The following is a 22,685-nucleotide window of genomic DNA, read 5'->3' on the forward strand; positions in this document are numbered from 1 at the left end:
CACAGGTTCTGGAGAACCAGTAGCAGAAATTTTGAGCAGTTCAGAGAACCGGCAAATACCACCTCTGGCTGGCCCCGGAGTGGGGTGGAAATGGAGATTTTGCAGTATCCTTCCCCTGCCATGCCCACCAAACCACGCCCACCAAGCCACACCACGCCCACCAAGCCACGCCCACAGAACCTGTAGTAAAAAAATTTGGATTTCACCACTGCTTCTATACCTTACTTCTTCAAGCTTCAAGAATTTCTTCCTTGCCTTCCTCACTGGAATGGGGAATTCTGGGAGTTGAAGTCCACAAGTCTTAAAAGGTTGTACACCCCTGCTCTAAAGAAATCACATCAGGGAGAACTTTAGGCCACATCACCAGGACTGAACAGGGAGCCTTTCTTAGCTTATTTTTCCTGGAAGCACATGCCTTGTTCAAGAGAGATGAGATAAGAAACAATGATCCCTGTATGATTTAAACTTGAGGTGTGAACCAGGTCACGGCAAAGAAAGGTTCGACTCAGCCCTGAAACTACAAAACAGCAATTGTTCCGTGCGTGTAGCTCCCATCCCATAATAATGGCAGCTGATGTGGCTTATGCATTCAAGGGGTGGAGAAAGCAAATTTCAACACAAAGCAAACATCCATGAATAAAAACAAGAGAAGGCTTGTTTCACAAGCTCTTAGAAACTAACAAGGACAACAGAATTCTAGGGAGAAACACAGTTTCAAACACTCAAAGGGGAGAAAAAATGGCTGGGAAGCAAAAGCTTCCCAATAAGAGACCACAACAGAGAGCTCAAAAAAAGTACATTACTTCTGGTAACATTTACCATTCTTATCCTCGCCACACTAAACTCCTTCTCAAATCCTACCTAGAATCATCATAAACATCACAACCTTCTATGAATGAAGCACTGATCACTGAAGGCATCCTGGTGGCCTGGCCTATAATTCTCTGGTTGTTTTTTTTTCTTCCTATCCATTCAACCAGCAAAATTGCCAGCTGGTTCTTTTCCCATGAAGTTTAGACCTAAGACCTCAGCTGGGTTGGAACACCATTTGTAGGCTGGACATTGTGACCAGAGGAGGCCGCAATCACAAGCAGACTTCCTAGGGAAGAATCAGCCAGTAAAATACCATGGAGTCGATCAGTCATCAGTTCTTCCACACCTTCTCAAACTTCAATGTAGGACAAAGGCATTGATAGGCACAGACCACTAGAGGGCTCCCTAGGACCTCAGATGCAGACAAAATTCACTGGCTTCACTTGTCCTCAAAAACAATTCCCATTTGCTGCCCTTATTATGTGGGATCATCTTCCATCCAACTGGTGCACTTCCAATCAGAGGTCCCAAATTCCCATCATCCCCAACCAACATAATGAAAAATGGGCTAATTGTCTCCTTTTTTTTACAGCAACACTACCCTTTTGCATAAAGGACACTTGTGGTGTATGTACACTCTGACCATATATGTGTGTGTGTGTTTACCCATATATATGTATCAACACTACACATAGCTAATTTTGCCTTTGGCTATTCTGAGCACCCACTGCTAGAATAATTTCAGTTTTGCTTCAAACCAAATGAGGACTTCTTGAATCGCTCTGTCAGTGGACAGCTGAATAACAAAAGATTGTAGAGATTGTAAAAATCTCTACAATCCCCCCCGCACCCCCACTTTCAAGGGCATCTTTAGGTCTAGATTTAGATTTGATACAGATGCATCTGACAATTCCTTTTTTTAAAATTTTTTTTAAAAAGCCCTCCTTCTAGTCAAAGCAGAGCATGCAAATTTCCAAATGTGACTCTGTGGAAATTAACCCCAATATGTTATGTGGGCTTGAAATAAAAAGAATGCATGTGGGGACTGTGTGAAATGCTGATCTTGTTAATAGATGGAATCTGGTTCTCTTAGTTCCTCCACACTCCTTGTTCAAAGCCCCTTTGAAGTTGTTGTAAGATGTTCTACTGATTTGCAATAACATGGCTCTCTCTTGGGCCTCGCTTCCCATTCAGCTCTTTCTGGGATGGGATGCTTTGAGCATGAGTGGGATTTCAGATTTATTCGTGTGTTGTGTTTCATTTGCTCCCTTTGTTGGAAGGAAGGGAGCACTCTGGGTGCAGTAGGAGGAAAGAAGGATTAACCAACACAGAGCTTTGAAAGTAACATCTGTATCCTGGCTTCCTTTCTCTCCTTCCTGATGTAACCTTTCTTGATCGATCTGAAAGTTCATATCTTCAAAGCAAGAGAGTGAGGAAAAATAAGTTGTTGTCTTTACAAGCTAATACACCTCTTACTTTTTTTAAGGAGGAGGATGCCATAAAAATCTGGGAACTGAAATTAGACAGATGATAACTTTTCAGGTAGTGTTGAAAATTCTAACACTGCCAATCAAGCATGGACCATTAAGTTGGAGAAGAAAGGTAGAGCCGGATTTCCTTTTTGCCTAGAATTCTCCACAACTACGCACATACCATGTGTGTAGTCATATAATTTTAGTCTCTCTTCTCCCCCCATATCAGAAATAGTCAAAGTAGGCAGTCAAAGAAGGAACACAGGAGAAATTGAAAATTCCACCCCAAGTGCTGAGATTTTCCAAATTGTTTATGGTCCAAAGGCAGCAGTGCCCTCCATCTGGTATGAAGGCTTGGAATCATATCCATCCTTAAATGTACCCACAGGATGTTGTAATGGGTACAATTCCATAACAATCATAGCCAAGGACATAGAAAAGAGAAGGAATTCAGCCTACATATCTTATTATGAGAACCTGTTGCCAGTTCTTTATCTCTTCCTCCATATTGGATATAAAGCAGAAAGTACATAGAAGAAGCAAATGGTATCTAAATCATGAAATTGACAAGTTTTATGGCCTGAGAAATGCATTGGGCCATTTTAGGGCATCCATTCCCCTGAACAGATGGGGATACCAAATCCAGAGTAGCTTTAATAACCAGATAGTAATAAACTCTTCCATTCCTTCAATCTTTTCACTCTTATTTTTTCCTTAACTAAGTTTCATAGTCCCAATTTCTTATTTCTGAGTGTCATTTGTGATCTTCACACATTGCTGAATACTTTGCTTTAAAATGCTTTGGATTGAATGCTGTTTATATTAGCAAAAGCAGTTTCCCAATCATGAACATTAAAGCCGCTTAGGGAAAGTACTGTGAAGAGGTATATAAGTCTAAGTGCAATTGCTATACTGAGTATCCTAAAATTAATTTTGGGAATCAGGGATGTAAAGCATTTAGGGACCCAGGAATTAATAACTAAATAGAATCAGATACCAAAATTAATGTTACAGTAGCAATGAAATATTATCCATGCTGGAAAGTATAATGAGAAAGTCCAGTGAAGTACTGGATTTACTGTATTTAAATCAACATAGGTAAGACAATGTATAAAGATAGAAAGTATATTTAGATATTAGAAAATATGCACAGATAAGAATATCTGTGGGGACAATTCATTTAGTTGAATTCTATTATGATCTGAATGTGAATGTATTTAAATTCTTATCTTTCAAGCAAATTGTGAATTGCAATTAAGTTATCATCTAAAATCTGCACTTTTCTGAATTTTACAGTACAATTGCCCTTTTAAAAAAAAAAGCTATAATAAGGTCTATACAAATAAGTGCTAAATTAAGGAAATATTCTAAAAGGCAAAATTGTAAAAAGAAAATGTTTGGTGTAATAAAAAATATGTACATTAGTGTAAACCTTTTTTAAAAAGTTTCAAATAAACACTTAACTTGGCCGATTTGCAAAAGTGAGAAATGTCCAGATGGATAAGATGTATACATCCCTACTCAGGACTTCTGTGGGGTTGCCCCCTATGCAAAATGCTAGATTAAAGCTACAACCGGTCAGTTTCTAATTCCTTCTCTGCCAAATGAAATAGATAACCAGCATCTCCAACAGAGCCCCTGGCGAAGGGGGGTGGGCATCTTTGCTCCATTCCCCTGCCTGCCAAATGCCTCACAAAGAAAGAAGCTTTGATTTATAGCTTGTCTGACAAATTTATCCACTGTTATCATACCGAGGAGCGTAACCAACTATTTTATTATGGAGATATTAGTACACACACTGTTCTGTTTTCTTTAACATTGCTACTATCCGGCACAAAGCATGTTTGTTTCCCTGCAGGGGTGAAAATAAAGGGGGGTTTGTATTTTATTTTCCCCCACCCTCTCTCTCTCCTTCTTCCCCCCCCCCCCCTTCATGGTTTTAGGATTCTGAAGGAGTTTATTTGACACTCCAGGGAGTATTGTGAGCAAAAGTGCCGGAGGATAAAAACGCTACCCAAAGAGTTCCTTGGCGTTAGACAGAGGGAGCCTCTTCAGAAGAGAATGGGGGGCTTGTTGAGATGAAGTGGGAGGGGACACCCCGTGAAGAGATCTCGAGCAGCCCTCACAGAAGGGTCTCTGTCCTGGACTTACAATAGAGCAAAGGCCTTCAAAACACCAAGTGCTGAACAAGGGAGGCAACGGGGAGGGACATTTCCCTCCTTTCAGAGAGATTTCTTCCTCGCTTTTGCCTTTTTTTTTTAAAGAGGACAATTGAGAAGGCTATAAAGGAAGGCTTTTTTTTTTTCCCATACATTTTTAGGAAGCCCAGAGGAGTGGGGAGAGAAGAAAGAGTTTCATTCATGTTTCCAAGTGAGGAGATTTCTACCATTTCACCCCTGCTGGTCAGCCGTTCGGAAGGAATGGCCCTTTTGAAAGCCTAGGCAGCAAGGAACAAATGAGAAGTGGGATGAGAGGCCCTGGAAGAAGTTAATGGAGAAGGAAGCCCATTTCCAGCAGGGACCAAATCAAATATTGCTCTCCGATTGAAAACAGACAGGTGGCATCTTTTGTTGGAGAAGCTGCAGAGCTTCCTAGTACCTTAAAGTATTGATACAAGGAAGACGCGAACCCCTGACTAAGACCACTTAAAAGGCCATCTTGAAGTTCAAGGTCCAAAACATATTGCTTGGCCGGTTCACACATTGAGTGTCTGTTATTCCATAAAAAGAGGCTAATTCTCAAAGATGCATTTTTGCAAATTAAAAATGAAGACCTTCTTGGTCTTCCACATATATGTATATTCCCTTTCTTGCAAATGTAGAAAGAGTCACTGAGGTCGCCACTTCTTTAATCATGGATTACTGGAGGTTGCTCGAATGGACACTTAAGGATCAGTGGTTGCTTGAAATACTTGAATTGGTTATTTGAAGTACCAAGTGGCTTACACTAAGCCTGCCTCTTTAACAGTCTTCTCTTTTGAAGTTCAGCTTGCATTATTGTGTTCAATAAATGACAGCCTGGGACATTTTCACATCTACTCAGTATATTTTGTTTTGAACATGAAGATGAACATGATGAAACCTCTTTTAGATCCTCCAGGAAGGAACCCCCTCGTTATAAAGTTTCCCGGACAATTTAACATATTTACTCAGTATTAGGAAGTCTCACATACAACACACAGGTCCCACAGTCAACTATATTTGTTGCAATAAAAACAGGGTCACTTTAAAGATGCACAAATTTATGGTGTAGATTGTTTTGTTTTGTTTTTTTCTGGAAGGAACCCATTAATATTGCTAGTTTGGACTCATCATTATAGTCTTCAAGGACACATGTTTTATTGGCAAAGTTTCCTTTTGAACAAAAATGGTTCAGGCAAAAGTTGGAGGATGTGGTGCCCCATTTCTCAAGGAGTATCTCCATCTCACGCAGATCAAACTCTGTTCTAATATTGATTCCAAGTCAGAAGTCGATAACTGAATACTTTCTGCTCTAATGACTTGAATTACCAAATCCAGAAGAAAGTCATCATACCAAATTGAATTGTTACCTGGACTCCTTTGAACTATCAATAGTCTTCATTCCATGAGCATAAAGTAGAATTAAAATAAGAGAGGACAGTCCCAGATTAGGGTGACAAAACAACACAATAATTGAACAGAATGAAGAAGATTTATTATTTATGGATAAACAGCCTAGAGAAACAACCTGTTTGGCACAATAAAGTTAGAGCTCAGATGTTTTCTACCTGGAAAGCCCAAGTACCGTCATTCAGAAATTTCTTATTCCCAAGAATATTGATAGATACTGTAGGTCTTATCCTGTTTCCAGAATTAATTAATTCTGCTCAAAGTATCACAAGCAAATATTGGCTGAGAAGAAATAAATGACAAACAGCTACTTCAGAACAGGCCCAATAATCAGACTAGAAATGTTGGCTGAAACCATTGTCAAAGTTAGCGGCACTTATATTCATCAAAGTTGACAGACTTAGATAACAGATTCAGCTTTGCAAATGCATTCAGATGGCAGAACTGCTCACCAACCTATCACTGATGCCCCTGCAGATTCTAACACAGCAAGTCTTATATATCCAAGGTATTAAAAGAAGAGAGGTAAATCAAGATTCATATTTTAGACTTCAGCAACTTAAGAGAACAGAAAAAGAGAGAGACGAAACTGAAGTTGGAGACCTTATGATAGGAAGCTCCATTTGGGCTCACTACTACCAGGACATCAATTTGACTCTAATGCTGAATTTCGAGATACTGTGGTGCTCTAAATGTCCTGACAACCCACAGAAGTCCTGAAGGATAAAAGCAGAGATTTCTACTCTTTATTTTTAGTACTGAAAAGAAATCCTTCTCCATTCAGTTCCTTGTCACACCCTCTTTTAAGAGTCCCTAACTTCAGCAATACAAGTTTAAAAGGCCAGAATGAGGAATCTCACACCCTGGTTCTCCTCTATGTTTTTTTCCTATCTCAGAGATTGAATACATTGGAACATGCTGTAAACCCCTTAGCCAAATTAGTAGGTTAGCTACACTAGTTTGATATGCTGGAGAAATGAACAATACACTCCATTTTTACCTAAAAATTGGAGTTCTTATTTGGTAAAGACAGGCTAATCTCAGTATCTCATTTTCACCTTCTTAAATTTGCATCCATATGCAACTTTTTTGTAAAAATGGCACACACACAAACACAAAGAATTCACTTGCATTTTTCTTAGCACTTCTGCATCCTAATTATTCCTTTTAGATACCCATTCTCCTTAATAAACTGCATTTTCATGACACTTTTCATTAATGCAATGCTCTCTACATGGGGCTCCCCTTGAGGGGCACCCGGAGGCTCCAGCTGGTCCAGAACGCAGCAGCGCGGGTAGTGATGGGAGCAGCATGGCGCTCCCATGTAACACTGCTCCTGTGCGAGCTGCACTGGCTCCCGGTGGTCTTCCGGGTGCGCTTCAAGGTGTTGGTTATCACCTTTAAAGCGCTCCATGGCATAGGGCCTAGCTATCTTCGAGACCGCCTGCTGCTACCGACGACCTCCCAGCGACCCGTGCGCTCCCACAGAGAGGGCCTCCTCAGGGTGCCATCAGCCAAACAATGTAGGCTGGTGACCCCCAGGGGGAGAGCCTTCTCTGTGGGGGCACCTACCCTCTGGAATCAGCTGCCCCCAGAGATAAGGAGAATCCAAGATCTCAGTGCCTTCCGCCGTGCCCTTAAAACCCACTTTTTCCAGCAAGCCGGGCTGGCTTAGGAAGAAATTTTTAAAATTTTTTAAATGTTTAATTGGTTTGTGGTTTTTTTAAATTTTGGGCCAAATTTATATAGATTTTAATTGTTTTTAATATTTGTATTTCATGTTTTTAATTCTGGCTGTGCACCGCCCTGAGTCCTCAGGGAGAAGGGCGGTATATAAATTGAAAAATAAAATAAAATAAATAAAAATAAAATACAGTATGCCAATTTTTGAGTCACCAGTTACACTACAGAATTCAGAGAAGTTACTGGACGCCTTCCTAGTCCAGAAAGATTAGCAACCGTTTCACCTCCTGTATGATATAGGTTATGTCAACAGACAGAGGAACATTTCTCATTAATGGCAGGGCATCAGAAAAGGACTAGGGACATATTGAAAGTTGGGCATCAAAGTTCATTTAATTTTAAACCATATGAGCAATAAAAAAATGAAAAATTAATATGGACAATATATGTCTTTACGGTAAAAAAAAATCTTCCAAATGCCAACAATAAACCAAAAAAGAAAAAGAAAGCAGAAATTAGTTATCAATGGCATAAATTAAACCAAGGAGGACAACTATCCTTAGTGCTGAATTAGAAAGTTAGAATACTACACCATGCTGAAGGAAGAACTAAATTTCTTTGTAAAGCAGAATTCAGGCCTGGAAGAGACTGACAAGTTAAGTGTTAATTGCATAAGGCTTCTTGTGTGGATGCAAAATGTATCTACTATCACAGTTCAAATTTTAACAAATAAGTTTAAAAAAAACATTTTTAATTGCAGTAATTTCTGCAGTTTGTGAAAATGAATTCCCTGTGAAATAGTCACAGTGAGCACTCACTGTGAGCAAGTTGTGCAGAATGGGTGTGTGTATCACTTTGTTTTGCTGTTTTTTAAAGACTGCACTGCATTTAAAACAACACATAAGAAAGCCCAGGAACTGACTTTCTTTTATAATCAATAGAACAACATTTTTTTTTAAAAAAAAAATTGGTACAAGAACTCAATCTGCAACTGTCTGTTATTGCCTGTGCTCTTTTCCTCCTAGTTGGATGCCCATTTAGGATGACCATCTGAGTCCAGTGTTACTGCCAGAACATGGAAAGGTCATAATCCATAGGCAGGTAGAAAAGAGGTACACTGGGAGGAAATTATTAGTTGTGTGAGCAGATTAGCAGTTGATTTAGGAAGAAAAACCCAAGGAACTCTCCTCTGTTTCACATCTATTCTAAGCAATCCCATCAGTTAACTGATCAAGAATGCTAATAAGATAGATGTATAAATGGATTAGGGGAAAAACAAGAGCTACCATCTAACTGCACAGTATGTCTAAAACTGCAAAAAAATATTCATTTGAATTATCATCGTTTTAACTGCTCAAATATGGCTAGGAATCCCAATCTGCTACAAAGCTAGTCTGGGAGCTTTCTCCTCCTTAAAAAAAATAAATAAATAAAAAGGAGTCAGCGCAAGGGTAAGGGAAAGAAAGAGACAGAGGAATCCTCTAGTTCAGGGGCTTCCAACCTTGGCAACTTTAAGACTTGTGGACTTCAAGTCCCAGAATTCCTGAGCCAGCAAAGCTAGCTCAGGAATTCTGGGAGTTGAAGTCCACAGGTCTTAAAGTTGCTAAGGTTGAAGACCCCTGCTCGAGTTTCCAGAACAATTTAGAACTGTGGTCAAGGAAGTTTAATACCCACAACTATATAACAAATGCCAGTGTGAACCAATAATGTTCTTTGACAACCAGGTGTGTAAATAACATTCCACCAAGAATCTTATGTTCTCAATAAGCTGGTTGATGATGATCCATGACCAGAAGACAAAGAAAGCTTAAAATCTATCATCCAATTTACCATCAATCTGTAATAGGCAATTAAACTAAACCATTGTACGGGACTGAATCATTTGTTCTCAGAAATAATAATGTGGGGGTTTTTTCTGTATGTAGGGTTAACATTTAGCTGCCAGTTAATGGCTCATTCAGATATATAAGTCATACAATGTCCTGCTGTTGGAGGCAAAACTATCATACACACACACACACACACGTTTGTGAGACATTTTGTATGAGCTCTTTCTTGCAAATATGCAGAAAACAAGATGTTCCCACTTCAACGTTTACTATTCATGAGGGAACAGTGAGAAACATGTAAGAGAGATTGAGCTATGACAGAGATGGAGATAGAGATGACAGATATACATAGAGCTAGAGATGATAGAGATAGGCTTCACAGATGACCACATTTCAAGTCCTATACTCTACTCAGAAAAGAACTCTAGATCAAAGTATTCCAAAATATGGCTCTCTAGCCTCATCTTAAACATGACTGCAGTTGCTTTTTATGTGCCTATTTATTTATGTGGACCAACTTTCTGCATAGCCTTTTACTCTGTGCACATGAAGACAGCCACTACAGTCAGGTCTCCCTACCCAAATAAATCACAACTGGCATACTGGCCATAGCTGGGCAGAGGTTTTCTGGCTGCACTGGCACCTGCTGATGCAGAAGGAGCCATAAATCTAGGAGGACACCCAACTTATAACATTGCATCTGTCTTTGGCAGTCATGTCCTTCCAGTGACCTATATCCAATCTATGACCTTTCCAAGTACTTTTTTTTGAACATCCTATCTATCAGTCCATACCAAGCACCTCTCATCTTATTCCGGTGTATGAGATGTAGCATCAAAGGGCGGGGGGGGGGGGGGACTTGAGACAGGATCTGATGCTCTAAATTAGGGATTCCTAAACTTTTTGTCATGATGACTCCCTTTACCACCCCTAAAAATCTAGGCACCAAAATGAACACCATTAACAATCCACATGAAATTTTGAGAAAGTTGTTTTGGGGTTTTTTTGGTAGCAATGTAATAAAAGGTTCTTCATGTCTTCCATGGACTCTCTCTGTATCTCTTTAAGAAAGGTAAAACCTTGCAGTTTGAGGATTTCCCTACTTGTGGTGCTTTGTCACTTCCTCCATTGTCCATTCTTTCACACCGAGTTGCTTCAAAAACATATATTTGGCAAAGCTTTCAGTCCACCCCATGAAGCATCTCTCCTTTAATTAGCATTAACAAGGTCTTAATTCCTCACCTACAGAACATGCAGCACCATCCATTCTAACAGATGACCCGTCTATTTTGTGTTACTGCAACAATCAGAACAAGTGCTTTGTTTTTGAAGTTTGGGGATTGAAATGGGTGAAGGCCCAAAGTTTTCACACATCAAGTCAAGTGGCCTCTGAGAACTTATTCTTGACCACCTCTGCCTTATCTTGGTATAGTTCTCAATGTGAACCATATGGTTCATGCCACCAGTTATGGTAACTGCCAAGTATATTTACCATCATCTTCGCATCTCATTCTCTATAGCAATAGCAATAGCACTTAGACTTGTATATCGCTTCATAGTGCTTTTACAGCCCTCTCTAAGCAGTTTACAGTTAGCATATTGCTCCCCACAATCTGGCTCCTCATTTTACTCACCTCGGAAGGATGGAAGGCTGAGTCAACCTTGTGCCGGTGAGATTTGAACTGCTGAACTGCAGCTAGCACTCAGCTGAAGTAGCCTGCAGTACTGCACTCTAACCACTGCGCCACCTCGGCTCTATGCTCTTTTCAACAGTATAAATTCTTCTTATGATACATTACAGGTAGAAAAGTATATTTCTACCTAAAAAGTAGCCAAAGCAAAAGAGAACACTTAAAAGTGGATGAATCGCTTTCTATAACCCAGAAGTTTTTTATATCTTTTATATGACAAAAAGGTATCCAAGAATCACTCCTAAATCTGCATTCATAGGTTACATTTTCCTAATTAGAGAGTTTAATAACTGTACAACTTTTACATATATGTATGTGTGTATGAGTGTTTACCTTAGTTTGATAGATTTCCAAATCTTACAATCCCAATGAAGATGAAACCTAGTTCCAATTTTTAAAACTTTAAGCCATCACATACGTACAATAGAACATAGTACTCATCTGTTCCTTTTGTGAAAGGATATCCCAGAAAAAAAATACATTTCTGGTTACCAAGTATAGTAAGACTTTTCACCCAGCTTCTGAAATCACTACATCTGCTTCTAGGAGAATCCAGAATGGTGATTACTTGACATATGTTGAAATTTCTGTTCTAATATGAAATAGGCCCCTGACATTATAATTTACCATCCATGACAGGCAATTAAAGGACTTATACTTTATCAACATGGTTTCTTCCAGATGTGTCCAATTCTCATATCAGGTGGGGGAAGTTGGAGTAGACAAACCATTTCTAAACAACAGCCAAAGCTAAGCCTAAATCTGTCAGTGTACCAAAGTGGAGTAGAGCTAAGGAGTAGAACAAAGTGTATGGTGTGAAAAGAGAAAAGGTAGGAGGAGTAAAATATGTTAATGATCAGATAATATTTTTGTTGCTTCTTTTTTTGTTGCTTCTGATTACCAAATCTAGTACTTAGTTTCCTTCTCCAAAACACTTAGTTAAGCCTCCCTGAAATCACAGCATATAAATAATAAAGTAGAGCTACTAGTAATCAGGTGCCTTACTGAAACCTGCTTACCAATTCTATTGCTAAATAAATATTTCCATCATCATGTGTTGGGCTCTCACTTTAGAAAGACTTTTTTCTTAAAGATAGTTCAGTTGTTTCAAAACTGAAGATTTGTGTCTTATTACTATTTCATACTTAGTCTCCTTTGGTAGAAACCAGTGGTGGGTTTCAAATTTTTTTACTACCAGTTCTGTGGGTGTGGCTTGGTGGGTGTGGCGTGGCTTGGTGGGCATGGCAGGGGAAGGATAGTGTAAAATCTCCATTCCCACCCCACTCCAGGGGAAGGTTACTGCAACATCCCCATTTCCTCCCAATCAGCTAGGAGTTGGGAGGCAGAGAATAGATGGGGACAGGGCCAGTCAGAATTTTTACTACCGGTTCTCCGAACTACTTAAAATTTCCGCTACCGGTTCTCCAGAACTGGTCAGAACCTGCTGAAACCCACCACTGGTAGAAACATGTTGATAAAAATGGATTTGCCTAAGTTTGTTGTTGATATTACGCAAACAGAAGGGGAAAGCTATTTTCATTAGGAGTTAATAGAAGGGTAAGAAAAGGGTGGTTTTCTTCAGAATACATAAGGTTAGGTAATGGATAAGAAATTTTCTCTTACAAAAGTTATAATAGATACTTATGATATATAACTTTATTAGTACAAGAGGACTTACAAAGATATTTGTGTCTTATAAGTAACATTTCCCAATTATATTCCTTAACTTCAGTTCCCAGAATCCCCCAACCATCTTGGCTTAATCCCCCACATACGTCCAATGTCAAAAAATAATTCTTGCACAGACTATAGTATCTCTCATTTGGGCAGAGGACTTGATTGTGATAAGGTCTACAAGCAGATGGTTTTAATTAAGCCTCTCATGACATGGAAATTCTAATATCACTAAATTTGGAATTAATCACACTTCACAGTTCTTAATTTGCCTAAATCCTGAACACCTGGGATTTATGCCTGAGCCTAGTATAGTATCTGTTTTATATGGAAAACTACTTTACTGTACAATTTGTAAATTCCATTGTTTATGTATTCATACCTGGACGTGACTTTGGTTCCTTTTGGTTTGGTGACAACTGAATTGTCAGAAAGTGACTTCTTCAAAAATGTACAAGCAAACCCAAGTATCACAGTACTGTGCTGCCAAGAAGATTGTACTAATAGTGCAAAGTCTTGTGATTTGCTCAGATGCTCCCACCAGAGAAAATTATTGGAGTACATTTTGAAATTTCAGAGCAATGTAACCTGGGAAGCTTGTGTGAATAATAGCCCATCCAAAGAAAAACTGGAGCATCTGCAATGGCTCAGATTGTCTAATCCAAACCTAATCCCAAACACCTACCTAATATTAACATGAACTAACTTCTCTCCATTGCTAAACACAACTGCTGTTTTCAAAAACAGCAATGGAGATATTCGGAAGAGAACAAAAAAGTCACAGCAGGAAACTAAAACAAACTTTTAGTCACTTTTTACATTTTTCTGATGTGCATTCTGTTTTAAATACCTAAATACTGTACGCTGCCTCAAGTCCAGCTGACTTCAGCTGCTCAGATCAATTGCACAAATAAATAAGCGAGCTCTGCCCATATCTAATAGACAAGTTGTTTCTGGGGAACAAAAACAATTTGCTTCCTATAAAATTCTTCCAGAAGAAAAAGTCCAACTGGGATCAGCAGCTAGATGGGGTGTCTGGGAACTGAGAAACAACCACACCTCCCAAACTGAAGTACTGGAGTGCCTCTGAGCTCCAGGAGGTATCTTCTGTGTCAGAACTGAGCCCAGGGCTGTCAAACAAAGATCTGTGTGGACTTCTTACCACACTCACCCTTCCTTTCCACCTCAGCAAGCCTCCTTCGAAAGGAAAGGAATTGCTGGCACTTGGAACCGAGTGTTTTGATTGACTACAAACCATCCAGTAAACTATGAGGAGATCCAGGCCTACATTCCAACTCCCACCCCTCCCCCTTGTTCCCCAAGTAAATACAGTTCATGTTTTGCTTATTCGTCCATAGGAGAGACATCAATCACCAGTAATGCTACATTTCACTACCCTCACAATTGTTTTGGAAGGAAGGGGGGGAGTGAATGAAGCCCCTCTCACCATAAAGCTAAACATAGCCCTGATTGGAATGCCTTTAAATAGACATTTTAAGGTGCCGGGCCTCTCAAGAGTTCCCACCAGGGCACAATAAATCAAGTCCTCCAGCCCAAGGACCACCTACTACCCAAAAGAGAGGGGCAAGGGAATCCCCAGCAACTAGACTCTTGGGCAGGTGACTCACTAACTGCACAGGTGGGCTGAGGAAGAGAAAAGCCTAGCCTGGAACAACTTCATTCACTCGAGGGGGGGGGGGGAGAAGGAACCTAGTACATTGGAGTGGAAAGGAATGATCGAGTTAAGAAAGAGACCAAAAAGGAAAATTGGGGGAGAGGGGGGGAGAGAAGGAGGCGCTGGCCACGCCATGAAAATAAAAGGCCGATTATACGCCAAAGAGAGCAACCCTGAGAGCCATTTAGGCAGAGGAAGGCCACGGGGTTGAGTTACAAAGCAGGGTTAACACCACCTAATGCCCTCAGGGAGAGAGAGAGCGGAAGAGAGAGGGCATCAGAAGACAAGGACAACGACGTCCTCTGTGGAAAAGGGGACAAAACCTCGCTCGGGCTTCCTCAGCACGTGCATTCCTTCCCCCCCCCAGAGGCGCGCTCCCACGAAGCCCCGATCCTAGGATGCATTTATCCATTTCATCGGCAGGTACAGCAAGCTTTGAGATCTCGATTTGTAAAAAAAAATAATATATATTTTTTTTAAAAAAAAATCCGTTAAGTGGCTGGAACAAAACGTCCCTGCCCGCCCACCAACTCACTAAAAAAGGCTTCAATCTTGCAGTGAACTCAGTCCCTTTGTTGCCTAAAGTGATGAGCGCCGTGCAAACTGCGAAGGGGTGTGTGTGCTTATTTTTTTTTTTTTTTAAAGCAATAGATTATTCTCCTCTCCCTTAACATCAACCCCAACACCTGCCTCCCTCTTTCATCCTATCTGTTCTCCAAAGCAGCGCGCTCGGGCCACCGGCTGCATGCCACCGGGCGGACTCTCCCCCCCAGCTCAGCGGGTAGGCGCCGTTCCCTCGCCCAACACCCGCGTTCAAGTAACGGATCCCGAAGGCAGAAGAGCAAACGGCCTGGGGATGTCCCGCTTTTTTTTTGCGTCCTTTCCTCTGGCGGGGGCGGGTGGGGGAGGGGGTCGGTGTCTCCTGATGACAAGCAAAGCGTGCCACGGAGCGGGAAAAGACATCCTTGAAAGGTTCGAAGAAAGCGCACGATCGCCCCCTTCCTTGCTTTGCGAGATCAATACACGACACGCATCTTCGCCGTTTTCATTTTCAAGCGAAAGCTTCCGAAAAGCGGCCTTCCCTTAACCCGGCCTTTTCCCCACACACAAGGTTTCTCATCCCCGGCCAACACCATCCTAGATAATCCAAAGCACCTGAGCCTTCATCCAAGTTACTCACCTTCCGCGCCGCCTTCCACGGAGAACAAAGTGACAGGAGGCAGCCGCCCATTATATTCCACAAACACGGGATGCCAAAGGCGCCTCCAAGCTTATCTATGTATGGCAAAACTCCAGAACTCAGGGAAGAGGGAGAGGGGGCGAGAGAAGGAAAGCATCACTGCGAAGCGTTATATCCAGATCAGAGAAAAAACAGGCAGGCATCCACCGGTGACTTTCCTTGGTCGGTCCGGTAAGAAATAGAGGCGTCTTCGCCCCCAAGACGTCCCTGCTTCCCCCCCCCCCTCCCAAGAGGCAGATGTATACCGTATGTGTGTGTGTGTATATATATATATCCATGGCAGTATCATTTCTAGGCGGAAAGAGCTCTCCAAGCATAGATCCATTTGGCCGAGAGGAAGAAAAGAAGACGGTGGGAAGGGCTAAACTAATCTCGTTAGATCCCTTCCACTCCACACTTTCGGTTCTCGGGACTGGGCAGAAGAGATTAAGATTTACAGGAACAAAGGTAATTTCATCTGAACTCCCACGACTTCTTCTTAACCAGGATCCATCGCAAACTCTCTGCCAGTCCCGAAGAAAGCTTCATCGATCCCTCCGGAAGCGAAGGAAGCTGGAGGTAAAGCTGCCCGCTCACTTGATCCCAGACAATTCCTCGAATAGCGAATAGCCAAAGGCATCCACCGATCCCGCAAGGATCTCAGGACAGCCCTTCCAAAACACGCTTGGTTTTCCCGTAGCGCCCGACTCCCCCGAAATCCACGACGAGGAAATGATTCGAGCGCAGTCGCTCTCCAAGCAGGTACATCGCTTGCCCGCCAACTTACCTCCGATTGCCTCGGCTCGAGCCATTCCTGCCTTTATATACCCTCAGGCTCCTTTGACTTCGGCAAGACATGCCGGAAAGCATCACGGGAATCGTAGTTTGCGGCGCCTACCGCGAGCTGGCCAATCGGCGCTCTGTCGATTTCCTAGGTAATCGATGATGCTCGCTTGACATGACATGGCGGGGCGTCCGATTTTCACAGTCCCCATAAGGGTCGGATTTTGCTTGCAAGGCTTTTAACAACCGCAACGTTAAAAGAAAATCCGCGTGTGGCTCTTTGGCTTCGATTTAATCGTCGCCTGTATTTTTTTTTTAATTTGATTTATATGCCGCCCTTCTCCGGAGACTCAGGGCGGCTTACAATGCGTTAAGCAATAGCCTTCATACTTTTGTATATTTTATACAAAGTCAGCTTATTGCCCCCACAAACCGGGTCCTCAATTTACCTACCTTAGAAAGGATGGAAGGCTGAGTCAACCTTGAGCCTGGTGAGATTCGAACTTACAGTAATTGCAGACAGCTGGTGTTAATCACATTTCTTGTGGCCCCCAAAACAATGCCAGTAGATGTTAAGCGAATATATAAAGGCAAATGAAATGGAACTGCTTTTCCAGAAAAGTAGGGGCGGCAACTATCAAAATTGGGTTTCTCTCCTGGATTGGAGTTTCTACTCTATGATCCAAGTGGCCCTAGACTATAATTATGCAATGGCAGTCTTTGGCTGGGACTGCACAATGCACAATACAAAAATGTACTAGGCTGTTTTGTGGCTCAGCTTGTTGTGCAGACCCAGTTAACTTGTTAAACGAGGGTAAACGGTAAGCTCACTTCTCACTAAACAAGCTGTGAGATTTGCCTTACTTTGTCAGAGCCATGGAATTCCGTTCTAAATACATTTTTAGTTGGAAAATTCTCTAGCAGGAACCGTTAGAGATACCATATATTTATAGGTAGTCCTCGACTTTTGAGCCCAAAATTTCCATTGCTAAGCAAGGCATTTGTTATTCCCCATTTTACAACCTTTTTGCTATGGTTGTTAAGTGATTCACTACAGTTGTTAAGTGAATCATGCAGTTATTAAATGAATCTGGCTTCCCCATTGATTTTGCTCCCTAGGATGATTGCAAATGACAATCCCAGGACCCTGGGATGCTGCAACCATGATAAATGCATGACTGATGCCAAATATCTAAAGTTTAATCTCCACATGACTGTGGAGATACTCCCAACAGTCATAAGAGTGTTGGATAGCAATCCTACACTTGCATATGAAATGATACAGTTCAAAAGTAATTTAAAGGCCATCTATGATAGTCCAGTCCACTGCTGAATGCAGGTCCCTTCAGAACATTTCTGACAAATGACCATTCAGTATTTATTTTACAGTACAGTAAACCTCATTGAACATGGCATTTTCAGTTTCACACTTTTCTAATTTTCAAGTGAATGATACAAATATTATAAAAGATATAGATATTATAAAACAATAATCAAAATCATGTGCTGGATTGCTCAGGCTAATTTTTGTACCAGCATTGTGTGACTGAGTCACTGTAGTATCACCATTTTCCACAATTCAATAGTATATTTGTAACCTACTCCACAGTGGATAGACAAAAACTTAAAATGGAATTGCTAGGTATATTTAGTTCAGGCTAACACCTATTCTTGAATTTATTTCTGAACTTAAGATTCCATATTTAAATACTTATTATACCTATATTAACTTCAAAATAAATTATATTATTTTCAAACTTTATTATAACAAAAATAAAAGACTAGCTTCATGCATTACCAAAGGGGAAAAAAAAATTTTTTTAAAAGGAAATTTTCTTTTAGGGATCATTTTATACCTAAAGGAGTATATTACTCAAATGAGGCATACAATGGATGGCATGGCAATAACAATTGAAAGATAAAATGGTATTAGTCCTGAAAGTGCCAAATAGTTTATATTTATAAGCCTGTTGTAAAGTATTTCTTAATAATTCCATGAAAATTCTTCTCATTCACCTGCTATGTCGTTCAATAACCGTACGGAACTAACTTCTGAAAGCAGAAGATGGAAAATGAAACAGATGTTGACATACTTCTATAAATTACTACTCCATAAAACTCATCTTGGGCTATTTGTATATTTTTAGTGTTATGATCATGAAAAAAGTTTGTCCGCATAAATTTGCAAATCGTTAAGTATTCAATGAATACTGAATCTGGGAAAAACGTAGCTGCTGCCAGAATTTTTAATCTCCCAAGACTATATGGGTTTTTTTTTGTTGAAAAGGGGTAAGTGAAAAATGTGCAGGTTCCTTTCTGTGATCTTAGCTTTCCACCCTTACTTCAAGATTCAAGGCAAAGCCAATTTCTGAAGCACAAATTGACCCGAGGCATTCTAGTGGCTTCCTTCGTTGGTGTTGGTGGGTGTGGTCTTGGTGGTTCTTTGGTTGGGCTGCTTACTGTTAGCTTGGTGGTTTCTTTCTTTCTTTCTTTTTTTTTGAAATTTTTTTTGAAATTTTTTTTAAACATAAAACATAAAACATATCTTTTTAGAGCAAAAGTTTGATCGGGTATAAAATAAGTATAGATTCCAAATTTCATCCATTACTATCTTAAAGAAGAAAAAAAGAAGAAAAACAAGAAAAAGAAAAAAAAGGAAAAAAAGTTCTAAACCCAATTTTTCCATTAAATCTAACATCTTGTTTTAACATTTAACATTCTATTAAATATCACCCTAAATCTTAAATTCCAAATCTAAACATGTGCGTGCCAGCCAGCTGATTTTTAGGCTTTCCAAGCCCACCGGAAGTCAGGAAACAGGCTGTTTCTGGCCTCCAGAGGGCCTCCGGGAGGGGGGAGGCCATTTTTGCCCTCCCCAGGCTCCTAGAAAGACTCTGGAGACTAGGGAGGGTGAAAAATGGGCTTACTGGTCCCACTGTGCCATCACGTGCCAAAAGTGGGGGGAATGCAGGGGGGATCATGTGTGCATGCATGGGGGGCTGGGCGCATTGAATTATGGGTGTGGGCATGCAGGCATATGACCCCCCTGCGCTCCCCCCGCTTTTGGCACGCGACGGCAAAAGGGTTAGCCATCACTGGTCTAGGATGATCACAGTTTCCCAGCTGAAACTATAGTTAAGTCTGTCCATGTGTTGTGAAATTAAGCAGTTTTTATCATGTCTTCTGACTGCCAGTTGGTGTTCATAGATGCATTCTGTTAGTCTTTTGCCTGTTTATCCTACGTAGTGGTTGTTGCAGTCTATATGACTCCTGTTTTGTTTGTTTTTTTCCTTTTGGTTTAATTAAGATGTTTTGGAGGGCTTTTTTGGTTTGTGTGCTACACTGATGCCATGTGGTTGTAATAGTCTGTTGGTGGTTTCTGAGATGTTTTAGATGGATGGCAGTATTATCATTTTCACAGCTTGCGTTGGTTGTGCTGTATTGGGTTGAGAGGTCAGACACTTTTGCTGCCAAAATGTTTAAACAAATCTCTAGGAAGCACCAGAAAAAAAAACCATCCATAATTAATTACAATTCCCATCAATCTGAACCATCCCTACCAATGAGATTTAGGTAGGGATTATAGGAACAGTACAGTATCCAAAGTATCTGAAGGTCTTAGAGTCGAGGTACAGATGGGTTGGATTCCCCAGCTTATCTCTTGATTTTAACCTGTATTCAGGGATCTAGAAATATTTTTGGTTCATACAAAAGTGGCCACAAAGAGGTCTCAACCCCATCAGTCTCCTTTCTGTCACGAGAAGATTGCCAAGTTAAAGAGAAGAAAGGGTGCTTTCAATTGCTGATATGAGCCCATAGGGAAAACCAGCACTCACTCTTTGTATCTTAGAAACATCTGGTTGACATATATTTGAGCCTGCAGGCAGGGCTTAGGGAGGGGGATAATCATCCTTAATTTACCTGCTTCATACATATTTTATCTTGCTTTGTTGGCGGTTCTGTTCGTTTCCTCCCAGCCCTGCCCTCCAAACACTTCAGACACATTTTAATAATTAAAACATGGGCTTGTTTCAGCCCTGGCTCCCTCCCCATCTCAGCAGTGGTGAAGGAATGCAAAGGAGGAATGCTGTCTTCACACAAGGAAGTTGGGAAGGGAAGGAGCCTCTCACTTTAAAACAATGACTTTATGTTTCCAGCCAGAGCTGTAGTCACGCAAGTCTCTCCCCCTCTGCGTTATATATAAACATACTTGTGAAAGCTTTTCAACTCTCTGGATGCATGACTCTCTGGAACTGGCAAGGCAGACACAACATTTAGAGCAGAGTTCGAATTCCAGTACACACAGCTCGTCTTTTTACAGTGTTTTAAACTCCACCTCTCAATTTCTGGTCGCTGATTTGATTAGTCCCTACCCTGACTATTGTAGTTCCCTTTCTGATGGTCTTTAATATTACTTTCTCCTTCCTTCCTTCCTTCCTTCCTTCCTTCCTTCCTTCCTTCCTTCCTTCTCTTTTTTTCTTTCATTCTTTTTCTTCCACATAGTTATTGGATGTGTGTGGCTGGATGCAATTTGGATTATTCAATAGGATCTCATGTGCACTTGGGTGAATATGTCTGTTTAAATGAAGCAACTGTTTCAACTCCTACCCTCAAAACGACGCTATAGAGCACTGCACACCAGAACTACTAGACACAAGAACAGTTTTTTCGCGAACACCATCACTCTGCTAAACAAATAATTCCCTCAACACTGTCAAACTATTTACTAAGTCTGCACTACTATTAATCTTCTCATCGTTCCCACCACCCATCTCCTCCCACTTATGACTGTATGACTGTAATTTTGTTCCTTGTATCCTTACGATTTATATTGATATTGTTTCCTGATTGCTTATTTGTACCCTATGACTATCATTAAGTGTTGTACCTTATGATTCTTGATGAACGTATCTCTTCTTATATGTACACTGAGAGCATATGCACCAAGACAAATTCCTTGTGTGTCCAATCACACTTGGCCAATAAAAAATTCTATTATATTCAACCAGACCAGTGTCTTACCTTGCCACACTTCAGGAGCAGAATGGCCTTTCATTCAATGTTTATTTGCATGCCTTCACTGTACGTAGAGCTGTGTAACTGCTTGCACTTAGCCTGCAAAATTGCAACCTTGCACTTCTGGTTTGATATTCAGAATCCAGCTTGTAAAAATCCACACCACCATTTGGTGGAAGCAATCAGAATTGTCCTTCAAACACAGGATTGCCCTTCAGACAATCATTCGTGCCCTGCTCACCTCATGCTTGGATTATTGCAATGTGCCTGCCCTGGAAGACCACTCAGAAGCTATGGCTGGTTCCAAATGCAGCAGTGCAAGCAGTAATGGTAATGGGCACCTCTCAGTGTGTGCCCATGTATCACTGTTGCTATGTGAGCTGCATTGGCTGCCAGTTGGCTTCCGTGCACACTTCAAGGTGTTCATTATTACCTGTAAAACCCTGTATGGCCCAGGTCTTGGATACCTGAGAAACTGCTTAGCTCCAGCTGTTTCTGCCTGCCCAGTATGTTCCAGCAGACGGGTGAATTCCAGGTCTCCTCCATTAAACATTGCCATCTTGAGGGACCTAGGATACGTGACTTCTCTGTTGTGGGTCCCACCCTCCAGAATAGAATCCTGCAGATATAAGGACAATATCCTCTCTCCTGGTTTTCCAGAAAGCTTTGAAAACATAACTTTGGTCCCAGGTCTTAGGTTGATGTTTATTATATGTTCACGGCCCCTGATTTTGTTGTTGTTGCTACAACACTCTTGCTAATGATTTCCCATTAGATCGTTTTATGCTGCCCAAAGTTTACTGGAGTTGAGCGGCCAATTCGTTTAAAAAAATAAATAATAACTTAGTAGTCTGTGACCTTGGAGGTCTTCTAGTCCAGCCTCCTGCTCAAGCAGGAGACCCTATACCATTTCAGACAACGGTCCCTGTCCGGTCTCTTCTTAAAAACCTCCAGTGATGAAGCGCCCACAACGTCTGAAGGCAAGCTGTTTCATTGGTTAATTGTCCTCACTGTTAGGAAGTTTCTCCTCAATTCCAGGTTGCTTCTTTCCTTGATTAGTTTCCATCCATTGTTTTTTTTTCCTGCCAAGCATGGACTTGGGAAAATATGTTTGCAAAGCATATGTTTTGTAACTGGATTGAACAGCAGTCTTTTCTTTCTTAGTCGTGCCAATTTCATCAGGAACAGAATATTGAGGGGGGAGAGGGGGGAATCTCCTTTATTCTATAAGGCTGTGCTG

The 22,685-nt window shown here is 41.0% G+C and overlaps 1 long non-coding RNA gene across 1 annotated transcript in view; it reads right to left on the reverse strand.

Moving 5' to 3' along the window:
• The window catches only part of LOC132711005 (uncharacterized), a 127,740-nt gene extending 111,063 nt beyond the window's left edge, over positions 1-16,677 (reverse strand). The window contains exon 1 of the long non-coding RNA XR_009621750.2: positions 15,608-16,677. This is a non-coding gene — a long non-coding RNA (uncharacterized LOC132711005). The remainder of the gene's footprint in view (positions 1-15,607) is intronic.
• Positions 16,678-22,685: the final 6,008 nt, after the last annotated feature.

The sequence above is a fragment of the Pantherophis guttatus genome, chromosome 2 (genome assembly GCF_059756535.1).
Source record: "Pantherophis guttatus breed Tessera chromosome 2, ASM5975653v1, whole genome shotgun sequence".
Lineage (NCBI taxonomy): Eukaryota > Metazoa > Chordata > Lepidosauria > Squamata > Colubridae > Pantherophis > Pantherophis guttatus.